The sequence below is a fragment of the Scyliorhinus torazame genome, chromosome 15 (assembly GCF_047496885.1).
Source record: "Scyliorhinus torazame isolate Kashiwa2021f chromosome 15, sScyTor2.1, whole genome shotgun sequence".
Lineage (NCBI taxonomy): Eukaryota > Metazoa > Chordata > Chondrichthyes > Carcharhiniformes > Scyliorhinidae > Scyliorhinus > Scyliorhinus torazame.
In genome coordinates this window covers 73,751,533-73,767,519 of record NC_092721.1, presented here as the reverse complement: position 1 = coordinate 73,767,519, position 15,987 = coordinate 73,751,533, and positions in this window count along the sequence as shown.

Sequence of the window (15,987 nt, the reverse complement as noted above, 5' to 3'; positions counted from 1 at the left end):
AGTTTGTCAGCCATGGCTGACACAATCGTTGAACACAGGAGTTGAACATTCAATCATTTTGAATGGACATCAAAAACAATTATGAACATCATTCCCATAAAAGGGCAGTCAAAATCGATGTGGAGCCTTGTCGACGGACAGCCCAGCCACTCCCAAGGATGTAGTTTAGTTGCAGGTGGAAGAGTCTGCTACATCTGACAATATTCACAATGACTGGCCACTCTATCACATTATCGACTCCTCCCCATAAAATGTAGCTCCTAGTCAGCATCTTCATCGATGTCAGCTTTACAAAGAGACATCCAGACTCGAAACGTTAACTTCATTCTCACTCCACAGATGCTATCAGACCTGCTGAGATTGTCCAGCATTTTCTGTTCTGGTTCAGATTCCGGCATCCATAGTAATTTGCTTTCATCTTCATCTTGATTTGGCCAGGTGGCTGTCATCCGGCGGGGGGTGGGGGAATGGGCAGAGTATCCAGGAAATTCAGAGCCAGGACCATCTCTGTGGATTGGGAGGTTCAGATATAGTGGAAATGGAAGGCAGTTTAAAGTATCAGCATTTGAGATCTCCGTACCTGGTCTGTGTTGGAAAGTATAAGAATACACAGCCAATAGCAATGCTCATCTTTACACCTTGGCTAATGCAATCAGCGGAACTAATTTATCCTCACGGAAAAGGCCAAGTAAAGGTTTATGGTCCAAGACGATGGTGAAGAGTGTTGGCCATGAACATACTGGTGGAAATTTTTATGCCATAAATGACTGCCAAAGTTTCCTTACCGACAATGTTCTGGACGTAAAGGCTACAGGCCGTGCAACGCCATCACGGGGCTGGTTTAGCATGGAGCTGGTTTAGCACAGTACGCTAAACAGCTGGCTTGTAATGCAGAACAAGACCAGCAGCACAGGATCAATTCTCATACCAGCCTCCCCGAACAGGCGCCGGAATGTGGCGACTAGGGGCTTTTCACAGTAACTTCATTGAAGCCTACTTGTGACAATAAGTGATTTAAAATTTTTTTAAATTATTTATTATCTTCCATCTTATGCGAATGTATCACCCCTCAGCCATAAGGCAAAGCATCACAGGTGACTATTATGGGTCTACCTGGGTAAAAGTGGACAAGTAAGGCCGAAAATTGTAGCGCCTGTTTCAATTGGTCAAAGTACTTCCTCTGATGATCTTTCCATTTCCAAGATCGGCGCTTCTTCAACAGCCGATGCAGGGGTGCCAAGATTGTAGACAAGTTGGGTAAAAAATGACCATAATAGTTGAGATATAAGCCTTTTACACTGACTTTGAAACCAAAATATGCAACTCAATCGGCCTGAAATATGCATTTCTCACGCTTTCGCCCTAAACCAGGTTCTTTGAATCTTCTGAGGACATCTCCCAGGTTCGCACTGTGCTCTTCAGGTGTTGCCCACATTAATAAGATATCATCCAGATGCATGCCAACTTTTGGGATCCCCGTAAAATACTCTCCATTGTCCGCTGAAATATAGTGCAGGCATATGAAATACCAACGGGTAACTTTGTATTTTGGAATAAGTCTTTGAGTGTGTTTGTGGTGACATTTTTCTTGATTCTTCCTCCAAATGGGGGATGTTTTACTTAACTTCACTATATTAAGCTTATAGACTTTGGACTTTTCTTCTGGGTCTTCCTTAAGCTTGCTTACTGGAGCCGCTGACATTTTGGGGGGAACTAGGTGTCGCCTGTCTAACTCTGCATCCGAAACAAATTAATTCCTTACATTTGAATCTGTCTTGGGGATTCTGTCCCTCACAATAATAACAAGTCTCTAAACACTGCGATTGATGGTCACTTTTCCTTTTCTCAGGCTCCGCTCCACCCTCACTATGGATACTTTAAGCGGATGTCGTTTTCCGCCATAACTGATTTACTTCCCTTTTCACGCCTTGTAGTTCAAAAGCACTTTGCTCAGCACTTTCAGTCGCTTGAGCAAACTCAATAACTTTGTCCAAAGATATTCTAGTTTCTGCCAAATATTCACGTTATTGATACCGCAGACCAACCGGTCAGATAACATACCACATTCAAAGGATGGCTACAAAAACGGATACTGTTTCTCTTGGACCCCTGCCGGCTGAGTGGAATTTATAGAGCTGCTGAAAGTGGAGGATTGTAGTGGTCTGTCCCTCGTACGACAAATTGATCAAAAGACTTGTGCCTAAAGCCCGTGGACATGTTAGACTTCTCATGAGGTTATGGGCGTGATCTACCAGCCATGTCGCACTGGGCGAGAGAAATAGAGGGCCGGTTACATAACAGAACGGAAGAGCCCAAAATAGGAAATCATGCCAGGCGCCGATCGGTTTCCAATCTAAGCGGCCCGCTCGCATTGGCAGAATGCAGATCCAGCCACGGCATTGTGAGAAGCCAAAAATCACTAATTGAGACCAATCTCCATCCCATTATCAGGAAGGACCCCCTATCGAATGGCCCCCTGTGATGTAACTGCCTTCTCAGCGAGTGGTCAAGCGGGCACCGTTTGGCACACCTATTTAAAAATGTGAAGCTAGTGGAATGGTTGCTTTGGGGATCTGTGGAGATGAGTAGCCACCTTCAAAATCGGACAATCAGCCTGGGGGCACTGGGACCGCTGACCCAGCTGCCATGTCGCAGGTGGTTGTTACTGTCTGGCATCCCAATCAGACTGAGAGGTCTGGACAACTTGCCTGAACTCAGGAGGCATCAACACCACAGAAGATCAATTATCCCGTCAAACCTACTTCCTCCAAACATGATACAATGAATGAATGAACAGGCTTAAAGAGACAAATGACCCGCTTCTGTTCCTTTGATCTAGGCTTACATTGCCAGTTGCGGGGGCAGCGGGGGAGGATTTCTGTGACTGCAGAGGGTTGATGTACAAAGTCTCATATGTGGTGTCATGTCACTTCCCAGGATTATCCAAGCTTTATGTTTTGTTGCTGCTTCAGCGGGTCTTCACCATAAGCTTTTTTGGAAGTTTGGATATGGCATATCATCGGGCTTTCCAATGTCCACATGGGATGTCACTTTCTTCTAAAGTGAAGCAAATTGGCTACACAGGACTTTCCCATTCTGCAGCACAGTTATTTTTATATGTGTGCTTTCCAGCCTTGTTCTGCTTTGCTGATTCCATTATGTTGCCAATTGCTGGTGTAAGACTAATGGATCTGTGATTATTTGGGTTTGCTTTATGATCTTTATTGAGAAAAGCTTCCATATGGACCTGTTTTCAACCCAATGGAGCCTCCCCTCTATTTATTGACTCTCCTAATAACTGTCAGCACTTAGTAAATTGTTTCCCTCGTCTCAGTAGGTGATTTATTGATTTTGAAACCTTTAGGTCTGTCTGAGAAAGCAAATTTAATGATATCAGCTGTAGAACCGCCTGAATTGAATCTTCTCTCATGAATATTTTTAAGAAGCAATAATTTAAAATTAAAGGTTTATCTTCGTTGGTATTAATTGGGAATAAAAGATCACCCGAGTGCAGCATATACAGACAAATTGTGCGGAAAAGATTGCACGCACAAAATCCTGCTGGATTTTCTATCTAGCTTTGTGTTCCTTTATTGCTCGGATTTTTAGCTCACTTCATTTGCTATTTGTCAATCCATTTCTTCCACAGTAATAAATAAAGACCTTTACATATTATTCCTTCTCAGTCAATATTTATCCTCAATCAACTTCATTGAAACAGATTATCTGGTCATTGTCACATTGTGTGATAATTGTGTTGGAGCTTATTAAACACAAATTTGTGCAGCAGCTACAACATTAATGATAATTCAAAGTACTTGATTGGCTGTAAAATCTTTGGGTTATCCTGAGGTCATGAAAGGTGTTATACAAATGCATGTCTTCCTTTAATTTTGCTCATTGAGGCTGGAAGCCTCATTTTCGATGTAAGTTATATGCTTTAGTGAGGCCAGTGAACTGTCTTATCTTATTTTCATCAATTCAACCAGTAGTAAAAACAAGCAGCATATTCAGGTGAAACTTAACAGACTTTAGATCAATTAATTTGGATGCATTAATTCCACATAATTCTTGAAGCCCTTGCGAAGGCAATTTTTCAGGATCAGAACAAAGAGAAACTATTTCTGTTTGGGCTCTAACATCCTGATCATTGTTTTCCATCTAAAAGGCAGCTCCAACCTTAAAGAAACTCTCCACATTGTCAGCAAAAGAGACATTTCTGAGAAGAGGAGGGACCTGTGAAGCTCACCTCATACTAACAATGACTCTTCCACCTCAAGGTGCACCAAGATATTTAAGAAGAAGTCGGGGTGGCACGGTGGCACAGTGGTTAGCACTGCTGCCTCATGGCGCTGAGGACCTGGGTTTGATCCTAGCCCCGGGTCACTGTCTGTGTCTCACCCCCACAACCCAAAGATGTGCAGGGCAGGTGCCAAATTGCCCATGCTAAATTGCCCCTGAATTGGAAAAAAGAAAAATTGGGTACATTGAAATTGTTTTATAAAGAAGTCACCTCAATTTGCTTGCTGCTGACAAAACAATTTAAAAGGAATGCTGTGGAATGTTTGTAATGTATCTTAACTGCATCACTTTATTATTCGAAGGGGGACATGATGAAGAAAGGCCTAAAGCAGTCACAAAAACCCGATGGGCAGCACACACCATGAGGCAGCTCCTGGCCCATCTTTCAGGAAATGACCAAAACAGCGACAATCCACGTTAGCATGGACCCAGTTGTGCAGCTATGTCATCATCTACAAAACCATCTGAGGCCTCTACCTAATGCTAGGATTATAATCTCAGTGACAGCAAAATCATCTGCACTCTCATTTTGTTCTTCTCCTTTCTTCCAGGCTAGTATCTGCAATATCGTTTGAAGTGCTGGTCATAAAAATATCAAACAAGTGATTGATGTATCAGTCAGTGCGGTCAGCACGCTCCATCTCCTTTCCCAGTGACTTAACATCAGAAACATGGTACATCTGCCCAATGTACCGCACAACTGCATTTCCCAATCTACAGCAGGTTAGTAGTGGCAGCCATGTGGGTGTCATTACAACAGACTCCTGCAATGTATTTTGCTTGCAGGAAGTGACTGTAAAGCATGTAACTGAGTTTTGCTGCAATTTTTTTAAATATCCGCACCCTGGATGATGTGAACATGTCAAGACTTTCAATTCTGGTTTGCAATTTAAATACTTACTCTGCTGAAGTTTGGGTTTGCATGGTCAGCGATGATAGAACTGCAGAGCAGTATGTGGTCTCGGCATGGGCCAGTACCAAATACAGAACGGAATGATGGACAATACTTAAGTGGCAAGCCAGCCCGTGTCTTCTGCCTTGGCAGCTTTCTTCTTTGCTATCTGTGCTGATGTCTCACTGTATTAAGGGAGGCAGAGAAGAACCTTTCCAGAGTGTTTTGTCCCGAATTGGCCTAAGTTATATTTTGTTGGTTTTCCCTTCCCCATTGTCATGATATTCAAACACACACATCATGATAGACACACCAACAGACAAATCAGAACACACAACACCACAACCAATGACAGAAAGATATAAAAGCACAGACACGACCCCCGGTGGTCAGTATTAGCTGCAGAGGAGAACCAGGACACATCTATTGCCAAACACACTCAGGGAGACAGCACGTGCAGAGTATCCAGAACGAACTGTATTATAAGAGTTATAATAAAATAGAGTTGTACCACATACAACTGTGTTGGCTCATCTGTGCACCAGAGCACCCAACACCACATGGTACAGGAGTGGATCGATACCTGCCGGCATACCTCAGTGTACAGAGACAACCAGCAGTGCCCAGGCATGATGTACGAGCTCCCGGTTCCGCAGGCGCTCCAGTGCGACGGCGACCTCCACGAAAACTGGCGGCGATTCCGGCAAAATTTTGAATTGTTCCTGGTGGCAGCTGAACTCAAAGACCTGGATGATAGGGAAAAAATTGAATTTCTCCTCACCGTCGCCGGTGCAAGGGCAAGAGAAATGTTCAGAAGGTTCAGGTTCTTCAGGAGGCAGCAAAGGTACGATTACCAGGCAGTCCTGGGCAAATTCTCCAAGTACTGTGAAGAATACGCAATCCAATGGGCACTTAAAGGTAAGAAAAGCTGCAGTACTCACCTCGTGGCTGGGATCCCGGAGCCCGAAATCCCGGGCCTGAGAAAAGGCTGGGTCGAGGTCGGCGGCCATCTTGCTAAAGGTATAACGCTAGCACAGTTGCGCGAGAAGTGCGCAGAACCGGAAGTTTCGTTTGCGCATGCGCGAGATGCTGCGCATGCGCAGTCAAGAAAACGGCCATCGGTAAAGGAACAGCGATCTGAGCATGCGCAGTCGCTTCCTACGTGCTACATACCGAGCGTCAGGATGTCAGAGGCCCCAGACTGCACCAATTTAAAAGGGAAATGTCCCAAATCCAATTTAAAAGGGAAACGTCCCAAATCAAAAAAACAAAAATCTGTTAAAGCTGTAAAACAACCTTCCCTCACCTGGAATGACAGCACAGTGCCGCAAATTGACCCAGGAGATGAATTTGACCTCCGAAGAACCCTCCGACAAGCAGTTACCTACGCACAAGCCGATGATTCCGACCTTGAATACTTCGATGACGATTTTTACAGGGTTTCCGGACCTCGCGAGCCCAATGATAGCTCCGTGGTCCTATATGACTATGACTCGGACGAACCTTTCGTGTTGCACATTGGCGGCCCCCACATTGAATCCGACGCAGATGCGGATTCATTTTTCGGATTTGAGGATCTTCAATCCAGCAAATATGACGTTCCAACTTATCAGTACCGGATGATGCTGCAGCCTGACATTAACAGACAGGGAGCGGTGCAAGCACACGGAGAGTGCCCTGCTGCCACACAGAGCGTGGTCCACGTCCCGCTCAACGTTCCCGACTCTATGAAAGAAGACATGCAAGACTCCAGAGTGCAGTCCTCGCATGAACCAGAAGTGACTCCAGTGTCACAAGCTTCCACAGCAAGCTCGTGGACAGACTCCACAATTGCAGAAATGCAAGACTCCAGAGCGCAGTCCTTGCACGGACAAGAAGTGACTCCAGTGTCACAAGCCTCCACAGAGAGCTCGTGGACAGCCTCCACGATAGAAGCAACGCAAGACTCCAGAGCGCAGTCCTTGCACGAACAAGAAGTGACTCCAGTGTCACAAGCCTCCACAGAGAGCTCGTGGACGGACTCCACGATGGAAGGAACGCAAGACTCCAGAGCGCAGTCCTTGCAGGAACAAGACCATGAGGGTCTAGCAACCTCTCCTGACCAACCAGCGGCAGACGATGCAAGTCTGCCATGCTCACGTGAACAGCAAGAAGGCTATAACAGCCTACCATGCTCCACTACACAGCAGCATGACCATGACGGTCTCTCATGCTACAATGAAGGGCACAGCGCTGAAGACTGTTCAAGCCCAACTGAAGACAAGCCAAAGGAATCGCCTCGTCCAAGCCCGAAGAAAAAAGGTTTATGCGCTGACCTTCAGGATCATTGTAACCGAACAGAGATTAATAATGCTGCACGGCCACAGAAGGATGCTGAGGATTTGCTAACGAAATTAATTGAATGTTTAACTTGCAAGGAGCAGACTGAGAATTGCCAGTGTTTTAGTACGGATCGAAAAAATGGACAAGACATTGATCCTCAGGTAATGGAAATAACACAACCTGAATCATATCTACAGCAGGGACAAATGTCTCCCTTCAACACAATGCCGCAAAATCCCAACTTCGGAGACCAGCAGTTAGTCAGTAATGACTCTTCAAACCTGGAGGGGAACATTAATTGCATTGAACCTATACACACTCCACTGATTATTGAGCAGAACATTGGAGCAAGAATCCTGAGGACACCGACATCGAGTAGCCAGATAACGAATTTAAAACCCACAGCAGTTTCAAGTGAACCAAGTGTGCTTTCCACTAATGGTGAAGATGCAGATAAGGTCGACCCGATTATCCATTGTACCACACTAACCTCAGTGATTAAGCAGTTATGTATGGGGAGTATAATGTGGGCAATTGAGAACAGTAAAAGAGAGACTGTGACCATGCCAGTCCCAGCAAAATCAGACCCAGAGACCATGAAGGCATGGACATTAAACAAAGTTACATATGAGGTACCTGAGAAGAAAAGTGAAACGGAATGTTCTTTGGAAAATGGGACAAAGTCGATAGAAACAGTGGATCCTATATTCGAGACCATACATATGGGAGAATTTGGGGTAATAAACAAGGTTCTGCAATGTCTGGGGGAAGATTTAAAGTTCCAAAGAAGAAAAGCCCAAATGAAGGACAATGGCAAGACAATGACAGTCCACCGACATGGTGTGCACCACCAGATGAAAACTCTGACAATTTACCCAACCCTAGTGAACAGCAAGCTGCTAATGACGATCTATCCACGGGATGTGAGACGAGTGACGACAGCATCCCACTTCCCATGCAAAAGGTGCAAGGTGACAGACCTCGCCTAGTGCGTACCGAGGCACTCGACGATCACGGTGGGACCACTGACGACTGCGGTGGCGGCGCACCGCTTCCACCCTCGATGGCTCGAGCCTCTCCACTGGTTGGTACATTCCTGCATGTTCCGACTCCAGAAGTGCAGCTTCAGGGAATCTCGGCTGCCTCCAGTGAACCTGTTGGGACTCCGGACGGGGGGCATCGACGGAAGGCAGACCGGACTCCAGATGGGGAGCAGCCAAGCGCCGACTCTGATTTGCGCACGCCAGACCTTGCTCCGGACGGGCGGTGTCGCGGCCTCGGTGATGGCACGCTCAGGGTGACGGCAGATGCCACGGCGACAGGGAATGGATCGCGTGGCAGTCCCACTGGGTCGGCAGTGGCAACCAGCACCGGCGGTCCAAGATGGACACACCAATTTGCGCCATCGCCAGACGTTGATGCGAGCAACAATTCTCTCTCCAAGGCGACATGCTTCGACGTTTCTCTGCGGAGTCGCCCTTCCGGCACAGCAGGTGGCCGGAACCAGCGTACACGGTCTCGGCCAACTTCCACATCTGGCACAGTCATCGCCTTGCATGATATTAGTGATGGTGCTACTTCGATGGCAACGACCCATCGGCTACAAGATGCCGTCCACCACAAACATAAAAAGAAAACAGACTCCACCTTGTTCCTGGCATGCAGGGCGGATGGATTGGTGCGTAGGCGCAATCAGCGGGCTTTGTGCCGCCTTCCACGCTCGCAACTGCACCGTACGCACACGCCGGATCCTCCACTGGTTCCCAAGGATGACTTCGTGGAGATGCCACGGATCATGCCCCTTCCATCGCCACCAGAACCAAACCACAGCCAGGGCACCACTAACAAAGATGTTGAATGTTATATTTGCACGAATGAAAAAACCAAGCACTGCACGAAGTACAACAAATGGTAAAGTAGAGACTTCGGCAACAGCATCACCTCCAACAGTCCAAGGTGAACCAGTGTGACCCCAAATCTCCACAGCTGAACCGGCTTGAGGACCAGCCCATTCTTGAGGCGGTCACCCATTAGACTGGACTTATAACGCTGTTCATACGTTCAAAAAGTCAAACACTTCTGTATTATAACCTGTTGTTGTTTATTGTTCCAGATATCGTCTGACCGGACCAATGTTCAAGTTTTTTTTTTCTCTCGCATCCAAGTTTTGTTATGGTACAACCTTGTTAGTGTGACGCACCCGACATCACCCCATGTAAATAGTTACGTCATAAACACACGCTGTACACAACACAAACACACACTCTTAGATGCACTCACGACACAATTATATTTATAACCACGTAGGCACGTATCTTTGTAAAAAGGGGGGATGTCATGATATTCAAACACACACATCATGATAGACACACCAACAGACAAATCAGAACACACAACACCACAACCAATGACAGAAAGATATAAAAGCACAGACACGACCCCCGGTGGTCAGTATTAGCTGCAGAGGAGAACCAGGACACATCTATTGCCAAACACACTCAGGGAGACAGCACGTGCAGAGTATCCAGAACGAACTGTATTATAAGAGTTATAATAAAATAGAGTTGTACCACATACAACTGTGTTGGCTCATCTGTGCACCAGAGCACCCAACACCACACCCATGTGATGACTTGGCTCTGAGTGTGGTGGGGAATATGGATGATGCATGGGGCATCACATTCGAATGGCACAGTCTAGATATGCTAGTTTAGCTCAGTTGGTTGGGCAGCTGGTTTGTGATGTAGGCCAAGAGCATGGGTTCAATTCCCATACCGACTGAGGGCATGCATGAAGGCCTTGGCTTCTCAACCTTGTCCATTGCCTGAGGTTAAATCACCACCAGTCAGCTTTCCCCCTCATAGGGGAAAGCAGCCTATAGTCATCTGGAACTATGGTGACTTTTTACAGTCTAGGTGAATCAGTAGGGTTATCTCTGCTGCAAATTTGCACAAGTTCACAATTACCTTTAAATGGCTGTGTCCCTTTTAGTTATCAACTGCAGACTTGAGGAACTATTCATGTCCAATTTCCTATACACTCCTTTGGCATGACTCCAAACCAAGCTTGAAGCATCATGTGTTCATCAGAATAATTAATTAGAACTGAGACCCCAAATATCCTGGAAGACTGACCGAACAAAGCGGCAACAGTATTCCTTATCACGTTCTGGCTCCATGTGTTTTTCAGTAAAATTAAGCCAAGGTACATTTACCCTATATAAATAAAACACCAAGGAAATTGACACATTACACAAATCTACCTCAAATGTATTAGGTTTCTAACTACAAAACTACCAAGACATATAATGTGAAGATTATTTTGCCATCAAACTTGCGCCTGCCAAATAATGTACCCTATCAAGCCTCAGTCCAGAGATTTGAGCACATAATCCAGGTTGAATTTCAGTGCAGTATTGAGAGCTGCACTGTTGGAGGCAATGTCTTTTCGATGATACATTAAACTGAGGCCCCGGGTGGAACTCAATATGGAAAGCGTGAATCCCGACAGCAGGAACGGAAGTGGACACCGCTTCCATTCTCATGTTGGGAACGACCACACACCAAATTGTAAGTGCATGCAATGGGCACACGTCTCAGTTGCAATCACGCAGTGAGGGTGGGCAGGAGGTGTTAATTCCAGGTTGGGGCAGGTTATAAAAAGACTGCTGCTACACGCATCCAGTCACTGCAGCCAGGAAGACGTGGGCCAATTGGGAGAAGTGATCATCCATTTGCAACGCCACCTGGAAATTTCTTACCAGACTGGCAGCCTCCATTCCCCCCTCCCCCTTGACAACCTCAATTACACAGGTGGAAATAGGCGACCCCCCTGCGTGATCAAGGCAGCCTGGATGGAGATCGCAGAGAAGGTGAGCAGCTATAAAATCCAACCAAGAAGCCTGGAGATCCAGTGCTGTAAACAGATAAATGGTGTCCTTCGAACATCCAGGCTAAGTGTGGAATTGCACCAAAGGGCTCCCTATGAGGGTATGAAAGCAAGGGAATTTGCAAGTGAGGAAAGACGCCAGGCTGGGAAATGTATGCTCGTTATCCATACCACATGGATAATGAGGCCAGGCAATATGACAGTTGGATTTGATAGGTGGTTGGGTTCCAGTTAGATTATGTGGCCACTGTGTGGGATGGGGATGCATGGGACACTGAAGAGATCTACCATGCAGATCTAGTGAAGTCTCGCAACACTAAAACTCAGTAGAAATTTGAGTTAAACTTCTCAGATGCAAACAAGAATCTTTTATTGCCTCTCTTTGATTACAATTGAGAGAAACTTAAATCTATTCTCAATAAAGTCCGGCTAGCAAAAGGACTTAAAGAGAAGTAACTTGTACACAATTTAACTTTCAAAATAATACAGAAATGGTTTCTTGCTTACGGCAAAACAGCTTGCATTTACTTTAAGAGTTAGAGTGGAAAAGTGAAAATATGAAAATAAAGAAAGTGAGTAGTTAGATCAAAGTATAGAATGATCCTGGATAAAGATGGCCGTGCGGACCATCATGTTTAAAGAGAATTTTATCAGTCTGAAGCCATCTGTCGACACCTCTTTGTCATCCTAATTGGTTTGGGTGAGAATCAAATACATTTGATTCGATGGTTAACTGTCAATCCTTAATGTGCAACATAAGTTCTGAATGTTTCATGTTTGAATATTTGTGTATGTTATGGAATGCGATTCTGTGCTATTATCAAGACTCGTTTCTACTGGTTTTCTGCTGACTTTGCTTTATCCACATTCTGGACAATGGTGCCTTCATATTGCTATGGTGCTTACTTAACCTTGATCTAGATTACTGGTCCAGCTCATTTCTTAATGTCAAACTGACTTTGAAAATCTGTTCATTAGAACAATAGCTTGTTCTAAAATGTTGTTTTAATCTACAATTAGTTTATGCATGTGTCAGGTTTTTGGAGTTCTATTGAAGTTATGTGTTTTGTCATGGCCTGACATTATGAGTGCTGAAATCCTTATTTTAAAATGGGGATTAAAACTGGGCCTTAATATTTATATTAAAATAGCCTTTTTAACCTATCAGATCTATCAGGAAATAGTTGATTACTATCAGACTCAGAAGTTAAGTGTCTCTTGACATATATACTAAGTCTCCAGTTTTTCATGCAAGGTAAGAAGACATTTAATGCCAGGGAGAGAGCCAAGACTGGAGGAGGCATAACCAAGGTAACAGTGATCATATATATCTTTGGAGGAGCTGACCTTGGAGATTTTTGGAGAACAGGAGGATGCTCAATTGCAGACAGTAGGGCTGGAACAGCCAACCAGGATGAGAATGCCTCCAATTTGGTTGAGCTATTAGTACATTAGAGACACAGGGGAAACTGTGGTTTCCTGATAGACTTAGCTGCTCCTTAATGTCTTTCTTGTTGTTCTCCATACTGCAGGATACCACCACTGGCTGAGAAGGCCAAAGGTAATAGTGCAACCAGCCAACATCACCTCTGGTGAAGGTGAAGAACATAAGAACATAAGAACTAGGAGCAGGAGTAGGCCATCTGGCCCCTCGAGCCTGCTCCACCATTCAATGAGATCATGGCTGATCTTTCGTGGACTCAGCTCCACTTTCTGGCCCGAACACCATAACCCTTAATCCCTTTATTCTTCAAAAAACTATCTATCTTTATCTTAAAAACATTTAATGAAGGAGCCTCTACTGCTTCACTGGGCAAGGAATTCCATAGATTCACAACCCTTTGGGTGAAGAAGTTCCTCCTAAACTCAGTCCTAAATCTACTTCCCCTTATTTTGAGGCTATGCCCCCTAGTTCTGCTTTCACCTGCCAGTGGAAACAACCTGCCCGCATCTATCCTATCTATGCCCTTCATAATCTTATCTGTTTCTATAAGATACCCCCTCATCCTTCTAAATTCAAACGAGTACAGTCCCAGTCTACTCAACTTCTCCTCATAATCCAACGCCTTCAGCTCTGGGATTAACCTAGTGAATCTCCTCTGCACACCCTCCAGTGCCAGTACGTCCTTTCTCAAGTAAGGAGACCAAAACTGAACACAATACTCCAGGTGTGGCCTCACTAACACCGTATACAATTGCAGCATAACCTCCCTAGTCTTAAACTCCATCCCTCTAGCAATGAAGGACCAAATTCCATTTGCCTTCTTAATCACCTGTTGCACCTGAAAACCAACTTTTTGTGACTCATGCACTAGCACACCCAGGTCTCTCTGCACAGCAGTATGTTTTAATATTTTATCATTTAAATAATAATCCCTTTTGCTGTTATTCCTGCCAAAATGGATAACCTCACATTTGTCAACATTGTATTCCATCTGCCAGACCCTAGCCCATTCACTTAGCCTATCCAAATCCCTCTGCAGACTTCCAGTATCCTCTGCACTTTTTGCTTTACCACTTATCTTAGTGTCGTCTGCAAACTCGGACACATTGCCCTTGGTCCCCAACTCCAAATCATCTATGTGATAAACAACCAGAGGATGCACCATCATCTGCCTCTCCCTCATCCTCCACCAGTGCAGTTACACTCACACAGCTTTCCGAGGATTTGTGAGCAGAATCAGGGGAAAATGTTGGTGATCACTTCATGGACATGTCTCTGCAGCTGGGGAAGGCTGTGTCAGCTGAGGTTCTGGACAGTGGGAGTACTGAGTCCCAATCTGATGACAAGCCTCAGATCTTGGCCACAGTAAGCCTGCTGGAGACGCAGAGGAAGACAAGAGGAGAATAAGGCAACTGGACCTCCCTCCTGGATGCCTTCACAGAGTGAGATGCCATTGTGCACCAACTGGGAAAAGCAGCATCAGCCAGCTACTCTGAGAGCATCTTCTCAGAGCTCTTCGAGGATGAATGCATGCTGCTCATTCCGTTTGTCAATGACTCCAGAGTGTCCAGTAGGTGTGGATGAGGAGGGAGGTCCTGCACCAAGAAGAGCAGTGTCTTTAATGCTTTGGATCATCAAAGGACAGGTACCAAAATAATCATGTGCAAAAGGGCATCTTTCTCAGCAGCCTCTGCCCTTATCAGCTGCTGATGTTAGGGTTGCGCCAAGCGTAATGGTCGTGAATGAAAAAAATATTTTGAGGGCACAGTGGTGTCATGGATGCTGGGACATTGTTATTCTATGCATACACACATATATGTACAATCACAATGGATCATAACTTCCTGGAAGTGGCAAATCAGCGGTAGATTGCCACTTTGTACCGACTTACCTGTGCTTAAATTCTTCAACACCTGTCTCTCAGGCTGGGTGAGGCTGAAGAAGTGAAGCCCATTCCCAGCTGCAGCGGATAAGTGTAAAACGAGTGGGGCAAAGCAGGATATGCCGCATTTGGATGGCATTAGATGAGTATAAAAGTCCCATTGACAGGGAGAACGTAAGAGTCTAAGTGAAGGCTGGGTCGTGGGTGGTTTGGACATCAGGATGTTGAGGCGGGGGGGAGGTTCAGACATCAAGGGGAATCCTGACATCAAGGGCTGGGCTGTTGGGATAACGAGAGGGTGGGGAGCTCGGATATAGTTGGGGAGTTAGATGGATTGGCTATGTCAAATTGTCCCTCAGTGTCCAAAGGTTAGGTGGGGTTATGGGGTTACAGGGATAGGGTGGGGGAGTGGGCCTAGGTGGGGTGCTCTTTCAGAGGGTCAGTGTAGACTCGAGGCACTGAATGGCCTCCTTCTGCACTGTAGAGATTCTATGAAAGCGAATTTTAAGACTTTTACTGTCACAAACAGACTAAAAGCACTAATGACTGGGAGATGTTAGCAATTTGGATTGAAGATGTAGTGGGAAACCTAGGGGTTAACAGCCTGAGGGTAATACTGCTAGCACTGAATAAGATGTATATGCCCACATCTGGCCTGAATTACATTGTCCTATTCAGACTTAAACTCGTTAATGGGAGTAAACAGGATACACCTGTTCAGCCGGGCGATTCATTCAAGATCTACTACCTCCAGAACACTCTTGTCTGACCAGCCATTGGCACATTACAGAGTCTGATGGCTCTTTTTTCTGTAAATAATAATAATATTGGAGGTTAGTTGCATATTCACAGCATGGACCTGTTATTTTGTGTAAACGGGAGTGGGGAATTTAAAGTCTAGAAAGCGATGATGAGTTCAAGTCTGGACACATCGGAACAGAACCATCTTTGTGTGTCTGTGCGGAGCTCAGAGATATAAAAGAAACCTGTTTGAATAGGTGGGGAACAGAAGGATTTGGAGAACGATCAGGAGAGGCTAGGAAAAACTGCCGCAAAAACAAGCTTTTGGAGAAGGCCTGAAAGTGCCTCATGACCAGCAGAAAGATGTTCTTTAATGCAAGCATCACTTTTATCTACCTGTGTAAGTGGAGTTGAAGACTGTATGTGTTGTTTAATGGAAAATTGTGTATTAGGGTTAAGAGATGGATCTAAGCTGTCCTTGTTAGGTTCGAAGTTTAAAGGTTTTAATATTGTTTT